Here is a 17,124-nt window from a genome sequence, read left to right as displayed (position 1 = left end):
CCCTTCCTCAAATTGTCTGACAACTACTCATGAGTGCCTACTATGTATTAGATAGCAATAAATTTAAATTCATTAACTCTAGAAGGTAGATAGAAACCCATACTCAGAGAAGTGAAGGGATATTTAATAATCACTGCTAAAAATAAAATAATTTGATTTTAATGTAAATGTATCTTTATTATTTCTTCTAAGTGATAAAAATATTCTCAAGCTACCTAGAATAGGAATGTCTCTATCAGTGTTTAGTAAAACCTTCTATCCATTAGGCATATGAAAGAGATAAAAAACACAAGAACAAAACAAAATAATAACTATAAAAGGCAAAAAAAATCCACAAATAAACTTACCCAAAAGTATGTCTAGAATAAGGAGACTGGCTATGCACTATGAAGAAACTAATAAAAAGTAGAAAGTTATCAATAAGGCAATACATATTTATTGAGCACTAGAAAGTATGTGTGTGTGTGTATATGTATATATATATATATACACTCACTCACACATATACATATATGTTTATTTATAAATGCATGAAACATATGTATATATGTATACATATATGCATGCACATATGTGAAGAATTAGTACAGACACACTGTGACATATGTACACACACACACACAAACACTCATGCAATATAAATTAGAACAATGCCTGGAAAATAATAAGAGCTATATAACAATTAGTCATTGTTGTTATTATTATTATTGTTGTATAAAATGCACTCCCTAAGACCTGAGAAACTGGTGAACTGATATGTTAAAGAAGGCTCCTAATGACTTTTCTGTAGAAAAAGACTACAGGGGCTCAAAATGGAAGAGAGAAATCCAATTAAGATAAAATTACAAGAGACGAGTTTGGATATGACAGTAATTTAGCTATGTAGGTAGAGGTAAAGTTGGAAAGAAATTGTTGATTTTCTGATATATTTTAAATAAAAAGGCAAAAAGACCTAACCATGAGCTATATGCAGAGTATTAAAGAAAAATGCTAAAGATAGTTACAAGGATGAGAGTGATTGAAGTACAGATGATTAGTCTTTCCAGGATTCCATTTCAAGATGGTGATGTAGGAAAACTCTGAACTCACTTTCTCCACAGAATACTCCAAACTACACATATTAATAGGTCAATTCCTCTGGAAGAAGAACTGAGGGCTGATTCAAAAGCTATTGAACAATCAAAGACAGAAAGTATGGCTGGGTAACAGCAAGAGAGATGGAGATACAGTAACAAAGGGAAACTCCACCCTCAATACTACAAACAGAGTGGGGAGGGATGGTACTGAGGTACTGGGAATGAATTTTTCTGTCCTTGGGCATAGGAAAAAAATTGGTCTAAAAGAACAATCAGTATATAAAGGAGACAACACTAGAACTTTGCCAAACACTAGAGGACCTGAGAGAAAGCTCTCTAGGTCAGAGGAACTGGAAAGTAACATGGTTTATGTCTCCATCCCGTCTTGGGAGCCTGGACCAGAGCAGAGTTCAGACACCCTGGAAGACAAGTCAGGTAGACTCTGGGGTTGTGACTTCCATGAGCCCAGTGTCCATAATCCCATCCCAACCTTATATGTACTGGTTACAGAAGAAAAACCACCTTATGGAGGGGCCAGGGGTCTGCAGGAATACTCTCTCTTTCTCCACTTCAAGGGCCTACAAGAGCAGGATTTGACCACCATAAGGGACAGATTCAGACAACATAACTGGACAGTCCTGTTCCCTTAAGGTCATTCTTGACTCCATAACTGGTTGGCTTGGTCATCACAGGAAGTTGGTAACCTCAGCAATCTGGGGGTTCTGAAGCCCACACCAGTCCTGATCATGTTGGAACACAGGGAGGAAAAGCCACAGTTAAAAAAGGCCAAAGAACTGAAAGAACATTCCCTCCCCCTTGACTTTAAAAGTCTAGACTGGGGTGCACCTGGGTGGCTCAGTCAGTTAAACATTTGCCTTCAACTCAGGTCATGATCCAGGGTCCTGGGGTCAAGCCCATCAGTCTCTCTGCTCAGTGGGGCATCTGCTTTTCCTTCTCCCTCTGCACTCTCTCTCCACTAGTACTCTGTCTCTCATTTTCTCTTTCTCAAATAAATAAATAAATAAATCTTTAAAAAAAAAAAAAAATAGTCTAGACAGCAGAAGGGTCCAGCTTACAGTGAACTTGCGACCTCAGTGAACTCAGAGTCTCTAAACCCATACCAGTCACCCTGTGGTGCTGGGGCACAGAAAACAAGCTGCAGTTTTGTGGGGTTTTGTCTTCATTTAATTGCTACTGTTTAATTTTATTTTTTTGTTCACTTTTTAAAATTTGTCTTTTCTTTTATTTTTTTTTCTTTTTGGTTTTGTTCCATCTTGTTCTCTCTTTTTTGTTCATTTTCTTTTTTGTTTTCTATTTTTTTTCTTTTCTTTTGTTATTATTATTATTTATTTTTATTATTACTACTATTATTTATTCTCTTTGTAAAAATCCATGGTTTATAACGGTAACTAGCACAGACAGCCATAGTTCCAGCAGCCAGCAAGTCACCAAACATACAAAATTGGCATAGGTGTCACCATACACAATATCACTTCCTCAACTTTAGGAGATGTAGCCATTGGCCTAATCCACAGAAACACAGAAAATCAAGTAAAATAAAGAGACAGAGGGATATTTTCCAAAAGAAAGAACAAGAAAAAAATTCAGTGAAAAAAATAAATGAAACAGAGATAAGCAATATACATGATAAAGAATTTATAGTAATGATCATGAAGATACTCACCAGGCTGGAGAAAACAATGGAAGAAATCAGTGAGACCTTCAATAGGACCTTCAAAGATTAAAAAGAACCAATCAGAGCTGAAGAATACAATAACTGAAATAAAACACATGCACACACGCGCACACACACACACAGGAGGGAATCAACAGTAGATTAGAGGATAGAGAATGTATCAGTGATGTGGAAGACAGGGTAATGGAAAGCACAGGTTGAACAGCAAAAAGAGAAAATGTTTTTTAAAAAAATGAGGATAGATAAAGAAATATCTTGTATAACATCAAGCAAACAAACTTTCACATTATAATGGCCCTAGAATAAGAAGAGGGAGAAAAAGACGTAGAAAACTTATTAAAGAAATAATAATTGAAAACTTCCCTAACCTAAGGAAAGAAATAGACATCCAAGTTCCAGAAGCACAGAAAATTCCAAACAAGATGAACCCAAGGAGATCCACACCACAGCACATAATAATTAAAATGTCAGAGGTCAGAGATCAAAAAGAGAATCCTAAAAGCAACAGGAAAGAAACAAAAAGTTACCTACAAAGGAAAACTTAAAACACTATCAACTGATTTTTCATGGAAATTTTGCAGTCCAGAGAGAGTGGTATGGTATATTCAAGGAAAAAAATCCTACAACCAAGAATACTTTACCTAGCAAGATTATCATCCCGATTTGAATGAGAGTTAATGAGTTTCCCAAACAAAAAATAAGGGATCTTATTACCAATAACATTTTATATTAGACAAAATAGTCTTCTAAAACATAGACTCCCAACAAGAGACAAAGAAGGGTATTACATAATGATAAAGGGAGCAATCCAAGAAGAGGATATAACAGTTATAAATATTTACACACTCAACACTGCAGCACCTTAATATATAAAGCAAATATTAGTAGACATAAATAAAGATACTGATGATAGTAATGCAATAGTAGGACTTTTAACACCTCACTTACATCGATGGATAGGTCATCAAAACAGAAAATCAATAAGAAAACAATGTCTTTGAATGACACTTTGGATCAGATGGATGTAACAGATATATTTATGGAACATCCATCTCAAAACAATAGAACATACATTTTTTTCAAGTTCATAAGGAATATTCTCCAGAGTAAATTACATATTAGGCCATAAAATAATCTTCCATAAATTTAAGAAGACTAAAATCATACCATGAATATTTTCTGACCAAAACAGAGTGAAACTAGAAACGAATCACACACACACACACACACACACACACACACACAACTGGAAAAAATTAAGCCTGCATCAGTGAGGTCATATTTTTGTTGGGCCTTCTAAATCATTATTGAGGAAATGTTTTATAGAACATAAGCATGAAATGCAATTCATTCATTTCTCTTAAGAAAATTTATTTTCTTCTAGCCTCCACAGTTGGTGACTGATGATAAATACAACTTCAGCTGCTTACAAAGTTTCCAATATATGTCTATGGGAATTTATAAGGAGCTAGAAAACTGGGAGGGACCATAAACTTTGTCAGCTCTGGTTATTATTATGTCATTACCAATACCCATTCTAGGACTCTGCATTGTCTCTGTGTAATAATCCACTTACATCTCTCAAGAACTGTGGGACAGGTCTCCTACAGAGATCCATTCTACACACCATAAACTCACATAACCTTTGAGAAGATGCTTCTGGGAATGTTCTGTATCTTCTGCCACATGCAGAAGCCCCGCAAACCATCAAACATCTTAGGCTTTAGAAATATCAAACCACTTAAGGTGGCTCTATTTATTTGACATTTTCCTCAACAACAACAAAAGCCCACTGAGTGAAGAATGTTGTCCAGGTGCTTGAAAATTTCTGATTTCTTTATCCTAAAATACATAGGCTAATAAATGCCACACTTATTTCTTCTGACATCAAGCAATGAAGTAAAACATAGAACTTAATTACTTCCTTAAAAAGGGAATAGAAAAATACCAAAAGTGAAAAAACAAAACAAAACAAAAAATCCAAAATTCCTATTTCCACAAATTATCCTACATGGAATTTAATTTTTGATAGCTATGGAAATTGAGAGAAGGTATGTATTCAAGGGAACATTGCTAGAACATTGATTGCTAAAACACTAAGGAAGAAAAATAATTTTTTTCTAGCAATTAATTCTGACTTGTTCTAAAAGTAAAAGCAACTCTACAACTCTGAGATCTTTGGTATTCATCCACCTTTGCATGTAATATTAAACATAGTTCCAAGGCCCGTGATGGAACATAGGGTATATATTTTTTTCTTTTGTCAGTCATTTCCACTAGAAACTTATTATATGTGGAAGAAGAATGACAGCATCATGGAAACAAAAAGACTGATGATAGTCATAGACAAATAGAATAGAAATCATAGAGACTGTTACTATTCACCTAGGACTTCTGGATAGCTATGTCTGATGAAAATAATTCTATCATAATTAAATCCAGAAAGATACTACAGATTCACAATAACAGCATTATGCAAACTGCTATTACACACCTCAAATGTCCTAAAATTTCTAATATTAAAGGTGTTAAGATGTAATTTTCTCATTTTTAAAACAATTTTCAAAACCTCAGCAATTTTTACATTTGATGTTTACCTACATGTACCACATATCCTATGCTCCTTAGCTAGATGAGAAAATAATAAAACATTACCTAATTTTTAAAATAAATTAAATTAGAGTAGTATCAGATGACATAGTTAACTTGGGGAAAAAATTAAAAAAAGACAAAGCCCCAGTGGTTGTTTTTCCCCCTTTCTTTGTTCCAGGAACCACTTGACAAGTCTGCTAACACGTTAACCTTTATTCTCCTTCCCCAGAGTCTCTAGTAATAGAGCAAATGTGTTGCTTCCTATCAAAGATGAACAATGTGTCTGTGGGCTAAGGGGTTTGAACTTCACCTTCACCTTGATTAGTCTTGACTGTTTGGATCCACGCATGAGTTCAGAAAACATGTACAATCTTAAGTCACTACTCTTTCTGAGAGCCAGTAAAATAAGGGGGAGGGGGGATGGTGAATAGAACATTGTACATGTGTATCTGGGTATGATGAGTCGAGAGCTGTTCAAAACTATTTTTAAAATCTCATGTAATCATTATAAAAACACTGCAAGTAGAAATTCCAGGAGATCTTTAGGAAAACTTTGTTATTGCAACTTAACAATAATCCTCATTTCACTTTTAAAAATTTTTCACCTTTAAAAAATTATAGTGATTTATTCTCCATTTGCCCCTTTGATCCATGTTCCATCTTTCTTGATCCTATAATATTTTTTAGCAGACTCATGGAACACATTACTCAGGCTCCATTGTCATGTGACTTTCCCTTGGGGTTAATCAATTGGAGGTGCCCGCAGGAGATCAAAAATGAGGAAAAGAGCACATCTAGGATGTTTGTTTTTCCCATCTTTCTATCTCTGAAGTGGTTTTGACAGAAGTTTGCCCCTCTGTGAGAACATATTCTGTGTGGGAGCTCCCCTTGTGTGATCCCTGAACTTATTCAGATTTCAATTCTACATGTAGAAACACACAACCTCAGGTTTAGATATGCTATTTCTAACATCAGAGTGCCCAACATCCTTAGCTGATTTCAACCACCTAGCCCATACATCTATCAATAGTCCCTTATTATGAAAAGCTCTTTAAAAATCACAGGTCAGTAAGCTGTCTTATTTTTCTGGTAATTAGACTGACGATGTTATTACAAAGCTCTGAGGTTTCACCCCAAAAGATAATATATTCAAGTTACAACAAAGGAATAAATTTGAGTTATTCTAAACAGAAGTCAACAAACAAAGAAAACATCTGTATATTTCCAGTTCCTCTCTCCAAAGAAATTATATGTGTTGACTATATTGATATCTCTATTAAAAAAAAGAGGAAACTACCTTTCAATTGCCCAACTGAAAAAAGGAAAAAAAATATAATCAGACATTATCACTGTCAACCATTTTTACAAGTGACTTCAAATTGCAGGTTGTAATCTTTAGTGAATCATTAAATCCAATCAGTCAGGAACAGCCATTTTTTAAATGCTACAACAGAGTAGACAAGTCAGGAATTTAATTAAAACAATATAAATAATTGCAATACTTTGAACATAGAGAGGATATTTCTCATGAATCTTGATTTGTTAAAAACACATGCATGCTTATGAATTTGTCACAATATAAAATACAGTTTTCCCCATGAGTTATACTTTATAAGGTTAAAAATTTTATTGTAAAATAGAGATATGATCCTTCCTTCTTTTAGAAGCATTTACAGGGCTGTTTCCACAGAAACTGGCTCTGAATGGACTACAATTTATCTATGCCTTCTAAGATTGAAGGAGCCATCATTCTTCAGCATTTTGACACAAAATAAAGAAAACAGCTGAGAGTTGGAAGAGCATTTTGTGAAAGAGCTCATTTTACTTAATATATTTTGTGTAGAATATAAATAAGGTTTTGTTTAACCAGAAAGTTCTGAGTCTCATGCTCATGGTTTAATGGGAACATGTGCATGCATATATATTTGTACATATATTTTTCATAAAGAGTACACAGGAGAACTTAAAACTGTCAAATAGAAAATTCCTCAGATCACATGCAAGGATTACCTTTAAACAAGAAATATTATTCATGTTTGAGAGAGAGAGAATTGAGACTTAATTGGAAAAAGTAATTTACACCAAAACAAAGCCAACTTGAATTGGCTTTTGCCCTTTAAGCAAAGGTATAACTTAATGATTTGTAGGATAAGCCTAGTGACAAACTTCCTTGCCATGGTTAACTATGCAATCTTGTATGTGTTTTTTTTTAATTAATTAATGTATTTATTTATTTATTAGCATATAATATATTATTTGTTTCAGGGGTACAGGTCTGTGAATCATCAGTCTTACACAATTCACAGCACATACCCTCCCCAATGACAATGTCAATTCCTTAGTTTTTCTTTACTGGGTTTGGCCAGCAAACTCTGACATGGCAAATGAAAAGATTACCCCAGACACTTTAAAAGGAGAAAGAGGAGGCCTATGAACCAGATGCTCTAGTGGGAAAGCCCTCAAGTCAAGCTTTGTATCCACTTTTATTGGGGTTTTATCAATACACCAAGCTCAAGTGCAAAACAAGAAGGAAAGTATAACTTTAATGACCAGGATAATAATATATGGCGCAGTAAGTGATAAGGGCAAACATTGCTCGTAATATGTGTGCAAGAAAAGGAGTTTGTGAGGTACATGACCACAACAGGTGCCTGCTTTTCTTCCAAATTTTGAACATTTACTTCCTAGATGAGAACCTTGCATCATGGTAAGAATCTGGCCACTTTCAGCCAAGAGACTTCAAAGCAGGCCCAGGTTCCCAGGCCCAGGTTGCTTTTCAATGAATCTCATCCAGGGCGGCATATGCAAGTCAAATTTTGTCTCTCCAGACCCTGTGAATCCCCACATTCCTTCTTAAGGTGGATACAGTAAAATTATCTACCACTAAAGATTGTTTAGAGAATTATGTAGGTTAAACAAGTGCTTAGTGGCTATCATATCATAAGGACCTTATAAAGGCTAGCTTCTACTCTTTCTAATTTCTCTATTTAATTTTACTCAGAATCTCCATTTCCTGGTTCTTTCTTCCAATATACCATAATGGTGGATATTTACGTAGGACCATGTTAAGTTTTTTGGTTTTTTTTTTTTAAAGATTTTACTTATTTATTTGACAGAGAGAGATCACAAGTAGGCATAGAGGCAGGCAGAGAGAGAGAGAGGAGGAAGCAGGCTCCCCGCTGAGCAGAGTGCCCGATGCGGGACTCGATCCCAGGACCCTGAGATCATGACCTGAGCCGAAGGCTGCGGCTTAACCCACTGAGCCACCCAGGTGGCCACCGTGTTAAGTTTTTATGTAAACGTGTATTATGTATATATTATCTTTTATTTCTTGCACATTTGAAACATTAAAAAGATTGCCTTCTGATTTATCAGCAAGAGATTCCATATTCCATATAACATACAGACTAATACCTATTACAGAGCCTGTAAATAATATGACAGATAGCATATAGTGTATGTCTAATTTGAAAATCCTTGTGATGAGAGAAGTGTAATATCAAATTTGTACAGCAATATCAGAGAATATGGTATTTCCTATAACTAAAAATTCAAATAATTTTAAATTGTTCAATTACCTTTGACAGGAACCTTTAGGACGTTTAGTTCCTTTAGGACAGGAACCTGATATATATTACCAGGCAGTAAGATGTGGTTCATATAGCACCGTATTAGATATTGGAACTGATTTCAGTTCTTTTTCTTCTTTTAAGATTTCATTTATTTAAGACAGTGAGGGAGAGAGAGCAAAAGAGAAAGAGGGGGCACAAGTGTGGGAGGGACAGAAGGAGAAACAGAGTCTCAATCCCAGTACCAGAAAATCATGACCTGAGCCTAAATCAAACAATTAAAGGACTGAGCTGCCCAGGTGTTTCCCAATTTCAGTTCTAACATAGAAACTTAAAAATGTCTTTCTAGTAAGTTACTGAACTGTACTGGGCTTTGATTTTTTCTTCTGTAGAATGACATCTTAGAATCACATAGTACCTTTTCTATAATTCTCTGATTTAGTATTATCATTATGAATATAATTTATTAGCACTATTCCGATGCATTAATTCTCTTAGGGACTATTCAGAAGAGTAGTGTGCTACTTCCCTCACAATAAAAATCCCCAGACTTTAGTTTTCTCTGATTCTATGGAGTAAAATTTTTCTCTTTTCCTCAGTGATATAAATGTACTCTCTACTGCTTTTCATTATTTCAGTGTCCTTGCATTTAATTTCATCAAACTAAAATATCTTTTACTTATTACTTACATAACCTTAGGTAATTTACTTGAATCTCTTAAATCTTAGTTTTCTTATTTGTACAAAAGAGATATTAATAACAGTACTTATTTCACTGTGGGAGGAATACAATAATTTATTTATTCATGGACTGAGTTCTTGCTATAGACAAGTATCATCCTGTGTTCTCCTGGGCAGCAGTATGCATGTGAAAGGGTTTGGGACAGGTTACTCCAAAATATGCTACCTTTGCCCATGGAGTATTGTGAGCTGAAGGCAATTGAGATCCTGCAGGCTCAAGGGAAATTTTGCCCCTCTCTTAATTACAAAGAAGAATCTAAATTGGGGGTCTTCCCCAGAATAAGGGTTATTACCAGAGATAATTTTATCTAATGATCCCTCTGCATGGCTAAGCGAACATCTACTTACCAAATACTCTTATTCTTATTTTCCTGTTGAGTTCCTTTCCTTTCAAGTCGTATACCCCTTAAGCCCTTCTCCTTAGTTCCAGATGACATGTATATCTCATTTTGCCTATTTTTGGATTTTTATGTCAGTATGTTTTCCCCATAAATAAGAAATTAAATTTGATATTCCCTGTTGGTCATCTCAGGTCAATTTATTTCTTAGTCTAACTAGAGAGACCTTGAAAGGGGCAGAAAATTCTTCCTCTCTGACACATGAAAGCCATAATGCCCTCATCGATCCTGCTTCAAGAAAGAGATGTAAACAACAATCAAGCAAATTGATACAATGTCAGAGTATAGTAACTAAGATAAATAAATAAATAAAGTGGGGTAAATGTTTAGAAAGTGATGGACAGGGGCACTGTGGTGGTTCAATTAGGTATCTGACTCTTGGTTTCAGCTCAGGTCATGATCTCAGGGTCTGAGATCAAGCCTTGAGTGGGACTCTGTGCTTAGTGGGGAGTCTGGTTGGGATTCCCTCTCTCTTTCTCACTCTACCCCTCCCCCCACCTTCTCTCCTCAAAAGAAAGAAAGAAAGAAAGAAAATAAATGATGGACAGAAAAGATAGGAGTGTGATAGGAGCTATTTCAACTGGATAGTTAACACCAACAGATACAACAAATACCCCCAAAATTTCAATTAATTGATATTGTTTAAATTTATATCCTGCTTATATCTTGATCCAGTTTGGGTCAGACTGCCTCACAGACAGCTCTGTATTAAGTGAGACTGATATTCAGGTTCTGTTAATATTGAGGCATCATCCTGCCATTGTTTTTGCTGTTGAGGAAGGGAAGGAGAGAAGAATCATGAAGTTTCTTCAGCCAGCTTGATATGTAGCACACACTAGTTCTATCCACATCATATTTGTCAGAAGCCAGTCACATGACCCACTCAACTGTGAAAGAGAGTGTGAAATCTAGCCTTAGCAAAGGAAGTAAACCCAGATTTGATGGACACAGAGAGAATTTAAGTTCCTCCTAGTGGAGCACACTATATAGCCTTTTCAGCAGAGGACGCATTCTGATAGAAACAGCCTGCTGCCAGCTTTGCCAATTAAGGGGACAGAATTTAGTACCCCAAAATGGCATAAGGATTATTTTTGGCATAAAGATTATCTTAACCTGGTTATTTTCAAGAAACTGTACACACAGAGAAAGCTCTGCAAAATAAGTATTAAGTTATCTTTTTGTAAGAGGCATTTAAGTTTATAAGGAAAATCTCCATTTGTAAGGGTGTCTCTCTCTAGTTACTGGAAAAGAAGGAGGAGTAAAACTAGGAATTTATCAGCGGAGAAGGCATGGACTTAAATATGCATATCAACCTTGCCCTCATTTACTGTGCTTTGCCCAGTAACCCCTCCCACAGTTTGCCTAATGTCCTCTTTTGTCTTTAGCTAAACACATTCCTTAGGGTGTCACTTGGGTTATCTCAGGGAGTCAGCTTTTCTGAATATCTCCCTTATATATAGGAGGTACACATGTTATTAAACTTTTGTTTTGGTATGTTTTTTTCTCTGGCTAATCTGTCTTTTTACAGAGACTGGTCTCAGCCAAGAACCTAGAAGCATACAAGAAAAATAATCTTTCCTCCTCTATATACTCAATGCACCAATTCTTATTATTTGATCCTCAAGCCATGTATTCTTTTTCCTGTATTCCAGAAAAATATATATATAATTTTATTTATTTTAATTTTATTATTTTATTATTTACATTATTTACATTTACATTTATTATTTACACTATTTTATTTATTACTTTTATATTATGTATATAAGAGTGCGTGTGTGTATAAAATTCTATTCCTCCTGTGGTCCATCACCTATTCTTTGATTTCACTACTGTATTATATTTTAGTCATTTATGTATTTTTTAAAGATTTTATTTATTTATTTGATAGATAGATATTACAAGTAGGCAGAGAGGCAGGCAGAGAGAGAGGAAGAAGCAGGCTCCCTGCCGAGCAGAGACCCCAATGTGGGGCTTGATCCCAGGGCCCTGGGATCATGACCTGAGCCAAAGGCAGAGGCATTAACCCACTGAGCCACCCAGGTGCCCCCATTTATGTATTTTTGAAATGATTTTTTAAATCAGTACATTTTCATATTCAGCAATATCAGCAAATACCAACAAATAAAATAACTCATAGAGTTATATTTGAATTTCATTTTCAAAAAAGAAAAACAGTTTTCCAGAAATTAAAGATGCATATATATTTGAGTGCAGGCCACAGTTACACACACACACACACAATGAGAGTTTAAGTGCACTTAAATTCAAGTCTGTTTTTATCATTTTCTTCTCAATGGAATTACTCAACCAGAAAAGATCCATTGGTTTCCAAAGGAGAAATTTTGTAAGTAGAAACCTATTGCTTAAAGTAATTCCTTATGGGACTACTACCATCTGGAAAAGAAATATGCACATCAAAGTAAAGAGAAAACAGCACCTCTTAAAAGTAATTTTCTCTAAGGGTTTGCCTCCTGGTATCCTGTCAACAGTAATCTTTAAACACTTACCTTCCTACACAGTGAGATGATTCCAGATTAGTGGAGCCCGGGTTTGTGCTTCTGATTCTGAATAAAATAAATAACATCTAGGGGAACCAAAATACAAACAAAGATCCTTAATTTTATGGCAGACATATCACTAACTTATTTATTTTCCTTCATTAATCAACAGTTTACTTCTGAAAATAAAATATGGAGACCATTTTGGGATATTGAGACAACTCTAATTATTCACCCAGTCTTAAAAAAAAAAAAAAAAAAAAAAAAAAAAAACTTATGCTGATGGCTCTCAGAGTATGTGTAATGTGAATTTACCTAGGTATAGAAGTGAAAATAACAGTGATAGGGAATGACAATACAAAGACAAGAAAGATAACTATACTACTTACTGTCACTTTGTATTTACTGGATGCCAGAAACCATGAAAAATGTTTCTCAAGAGTTATTTACTTAAATGAGATGGCAATTCGGTCTCATAACTAACTTCATTTTATTTATATGAAAATTGAGAATCGACTAAATCATTTTTCTAAGAATGCCTAAGAAGTAGAGATTTTTGACACCACAATATTTACTCTTCATCCTTTGACCAATCATCTTTTATTCAAATAGACCCATGATGCATTCAAACATCTTCCATCTTCAACCACTTCATATTTTCTCTCCTAACTATATCTTTATTCTTTTCTTCATTTGAACATATGTGTTTGCACCAGGTCAACCTGCTTTAACTTCTATTGTTAATAGGTTTTCTTTGCTTAAAATTAAGTTTCATTTCTACCTAGGGACTAACAAAAAAAATTCAATAACCTTTATGCATAGTGGCCAAGTCAATAAACTTCCCCTCCTAAACTTAAAACTGAGACAAGACTGTATTATGCTAGAAAGAACAGGGTTTTTAGTAAGATTCTCTTGAGTGTAACTCATACCTCTTATATACAGTGCAAGCTGCTAAAGTTTTCTAAGTATTTCATCACCTTTGAACTTTGCATTAAGTTTTAAATTATAATTCTATTTAGAGCAAAAGTGACATCATATAAAAAATGCAAGACATGGAATATGTTTTTAAAGATTTTATTTATTTGACAGAGGTAGTCAAGATGGCAGAGAAGTAGCAGGCTGAGATTAATTCATGTAGCAGGAGATCAGCTAGATAGCTTATCTAAAGATTGCAAACACCTACAAATCCAACGGCAGATTGAAGAGAAGAAGAACAGCAATTCTCAACCACTTTCTGAAAGGTAGGACTGGCAGAGAAGTGAATCCAAAGCAACGGGAAGATAGACTCTAGGGGAGGGGCCGGCTCCCGGCAAGCGGCAGAGCAACAGAGCACAAAATCAGGACTTTTAAAAGTCTGTTCCGTTGAGGAACATCACTCCAGAGGATAAACCGGGGTGAAGCCAACGCGGGGTCAGCGTGGCCTCAGGTCCTGCAGGATCACAGAAGGATCAGGGGTGTCTGAGTGTCGCAGAGCTCACAGGTATTAGAATGGGGGAGCCCGCTACAGAGACAGAGCCAAGGAGTGAGTTCCCAGCTTGGGGTTACCTTGAACCGGTCCCAGGCTCAGTGAGCTCGGAGCGCGGCCAGAGGCCAGGGAGACAGGAGTAATTGGGCCCTGTTCTCTGAGGGCGCACAGAAGAGTGGGGCCCCAAGCTCTCTGCTCCTCTGGGCCAGAGACCAGGAGGCCGCCATTTTCATTCCTGTCCTCCGGAACTCTACGGAAAGCACTCAGGGAAAAAAAGGTCCTGAAAGCAAACCCGAGCGGATTACTCAGTCCAGCCCCTGGTAAGGGTGATGTAATTCCACCTGGGGCAAAGACACTTGAGAATCACTACAACAGGCCCCTCCCACAGAAGATCAACAAGAAATCCAGCCAGAACCAAGTTCACCTACCAAAGAGTGCAGTTTTAATACCAAGGAGAGCAGCAGAATTCCAGAGGAGGAGAAAGCAAAGCACGGAACTCATGGCTTTCTCCCCATGATTCTTTAGTCTTGCAGTTAATTTGTTTTTTTTTTTTTCTTTTTCAAATTTTTCTCTCTTCTTCTGCTAAATTTTTTTAAGCTTTTACCCTTTTTTTAAACATTTTTTCAACTAGTTTATCTGATATATATACATATATATATATTTCTTTCTTTATTCATTTTCTTTTTTTTAATTGTTTCTTTTTTTTCTTTCTTTCTTTCTTTCTTTACCTCTTTTTATCCCCTTTCTCCCCCCTCACGATTTGGGATCTCTTCTGATTTGGTTGAAGCATATTTTCCTGGAGTTGTTGCCACCCATTTAGTATTTTACTTGCTCCTTCATATACTCTTATCTGGACAAAATGACAAGGCTGAAAAATTCACCACAAAAAAAAAAAAAGAACAAGAGGCAGTACCGAAGGCTAGGGGCCTAATCAATACAGACATTGGTAATATGTCAGATCTAGAGTTCAGAATGACGATTCTCAAGGTTCTAGCTGGGCTCAAAAAAGGCATGGAAGATATTAGAGAAACACTCTCCAGAGATATAAAAGCCCTTTCTGGAGAAATAAAAGAACTAAAATCTAACCAAGTTGAAATCAAAAAAGCTATTAATGAGGTGCAATCAAAAATGGATGCTCTCACTGCTAGGATAAATGAGGCAGAAGAAAGAATCAGTGATATAGAAGACCAAATAACAGAGAATAAAGATGCTGAGCAAAAGAGGGACAAACAGCTACTGAACCACAAGGGGAGAATTGGAGAGATAAGTGACACCATGAGATGAAATAACATTAGAATAATTGGGATTCCAGAAGAAGAGGAAAGAGAGAGGGGAGAAAAGGTATACTGGAGAGAATTATTGGAGAGAATTTCCCTAAATGGCAAAGGGAACAAGCATCAAAATCCAGAAGGTGCAGAGAAGCCCCCTCAAAATCAGTAAGAATAGGTCCACACCCCGTCACCTAATAGTAAAATTTACAAGTCTTAGTAACAAAGAGAAAATTTTGAAAGCAGCCTGGGAAAAGAAGTCTGTAACATACAACAGTAAAAATATTAGATTGGCAGAAGACTTATCCACAGAGACCTGGCAGGCCAGAAAAAGCTGGCATGATATATTCAGAGCACTAAAGGAGAAAAACATGCAGCAAAGAATACTCTATCCAGCTAAGCTATCATTGAAAATAGAAGGAGAGATTAAAAGCTTCCAGGACAAACAAAAACTGAAAGAATTTGCAAACACCAAACCAGCTCTACAGGAAATATTGAAAGGGGTCCTCTAAGCAAAGAGAGAGCCTAAAAGTAGTAGATAAGAAAGGAACAGAGACGATATACAGTAACAGTCACTTTACAGGCAATACAATGGCACTAAATTCATATATCTCAATAGTTACCCTGAATGTTGATGGGCTAAATGCCCCAACCAAAAGACACAGGGTATCAGAATGGATAAAAAAACAAAACCCATCTATATGTTGCTTAGAAAAAACTCATTTTAAACCCGAAGAAACCTCCAGATTTAAAGTTAGGGGGTGGAAAACAATTTACCATGCTAATGGACATCAGAAGAAAGCAGGAGTGGCAATCCTTATATCAGATGAATTAGATTTTAAGCCAAGGACTATAATAAGAGATGAGGAAGGACACTATATCATACTCAAAGGATCTGTCCAACAAGAAGATCTAACAATTTTAAATATCTATGCCCCCAACGTGGGAGCAGCCAACTATATAAACCAATTAATAACAAAATCAAAGAAACACATCAACAATAATACAATAATAGTAGGGAATTTTAACACTCCCCTCACTGAAATGGACAGATCATCCAAACAAAAGATCCACAAGGCAATAAAGGCCTTAAATGACACACTGGACCAGATGGACATCACAGATATATTCGGAACATTTCATCCCAAAGCAACAGAATACACTTTCTTCTCTAGTGCACATGGAACATTCTCCAGAATAGATCACATCCTTGGTCCTAAATCAGGTCTCAACAAGTATCAAAAGATTGGGATCATTCCCTACATATTTTCAGACCACAATGTTCAATAATTCAATCACAAGAGGAAATCTGGAAAGAACCCAAATACATGGAGACTAAACAGCATCCTTCTAAAGAATGAAAGGGTCAACCAGGAAATTAAAGAAGAATTGAAAAATTCATGGAAACAAATGATAATGAAAACACAACGGTTCAAAATCTGTGGGACACAACAAAGGCAGTTCTGAGAGGAAAATATATAGTGGTACAAGCCTTTCTCAAGAAATAAGAAAGGTCTCAGGTACACAACCTAACCCTACACCTAAAGGAGTTGGAGAAAGAACAAGAAAGAAACCCTAAACCCAGCAGGAAAAGAGAAATCATAAAGATTAGAGCAGAAATCAATGAACTAGGAACCAAAAAAACAATAGAACAAATCAATGAAACTAGGAGCTGGTTCTTTGAAAGAATTAATAAGATTGATAAACCCCTGGCCAGACTTATCAAAAAGAAAAGAGAAAGGACCCAAATAAATAAAATCATGAATGAAAGAGGAGAGATTACAACTAACACCAAAGAAATACAAACAATTATAAGAA

At 35.8% G+C, this 17,124-nt stretch overlaps 1 long non-coding RNA gene across 2 annotated transcripts; it reads right to left on the bottom strand.

Annotated features, from left to right (window-relative positions):
* Window positions 1–347: 347 nt before the first annotated feature.
* LOC122916945 lies at window positions 348–14,149 on the bottom strand. 2 transcript variants are annotated; one of them, XR_006386324.1, is made up of 4 exons: window positions 14,119–14,149; window positions 12,583–12,659; window positions 2,761–2,808; window positions 348–395 (listed from the first exon to the last, which is right to left on the bottom strand). It is a non-coding gene; the product is annotated as an uncharacterized LOC122916945 (long non-coding RNA). The 2 variants fall into 2 exon arrangements; XR_006386325.1 differs by lacking the exon at window positions 348–395 and adding an exon at window positions 637–1,816.
* Between the last annotated feature and the right edge of the window lie 2,975 nt (window positions 14,150–17,124).

The sequence above is a fragment of the Neovison vison genome, chromosome 9 (assembly GCF_020171115.1).
Source record: "Neovison vison isolate M4711 chromosome 9, ASM_NN_V1, whole genome shotgun sequence".
NCBI lineage: Eukaryota > Metazoa > Chordata > Mammalia > Carnivora > Mustelidae > Neogale > Neogale vison.
This window is presented reverse-complemented; position numbering and strand designations above follow the sequence as displayed.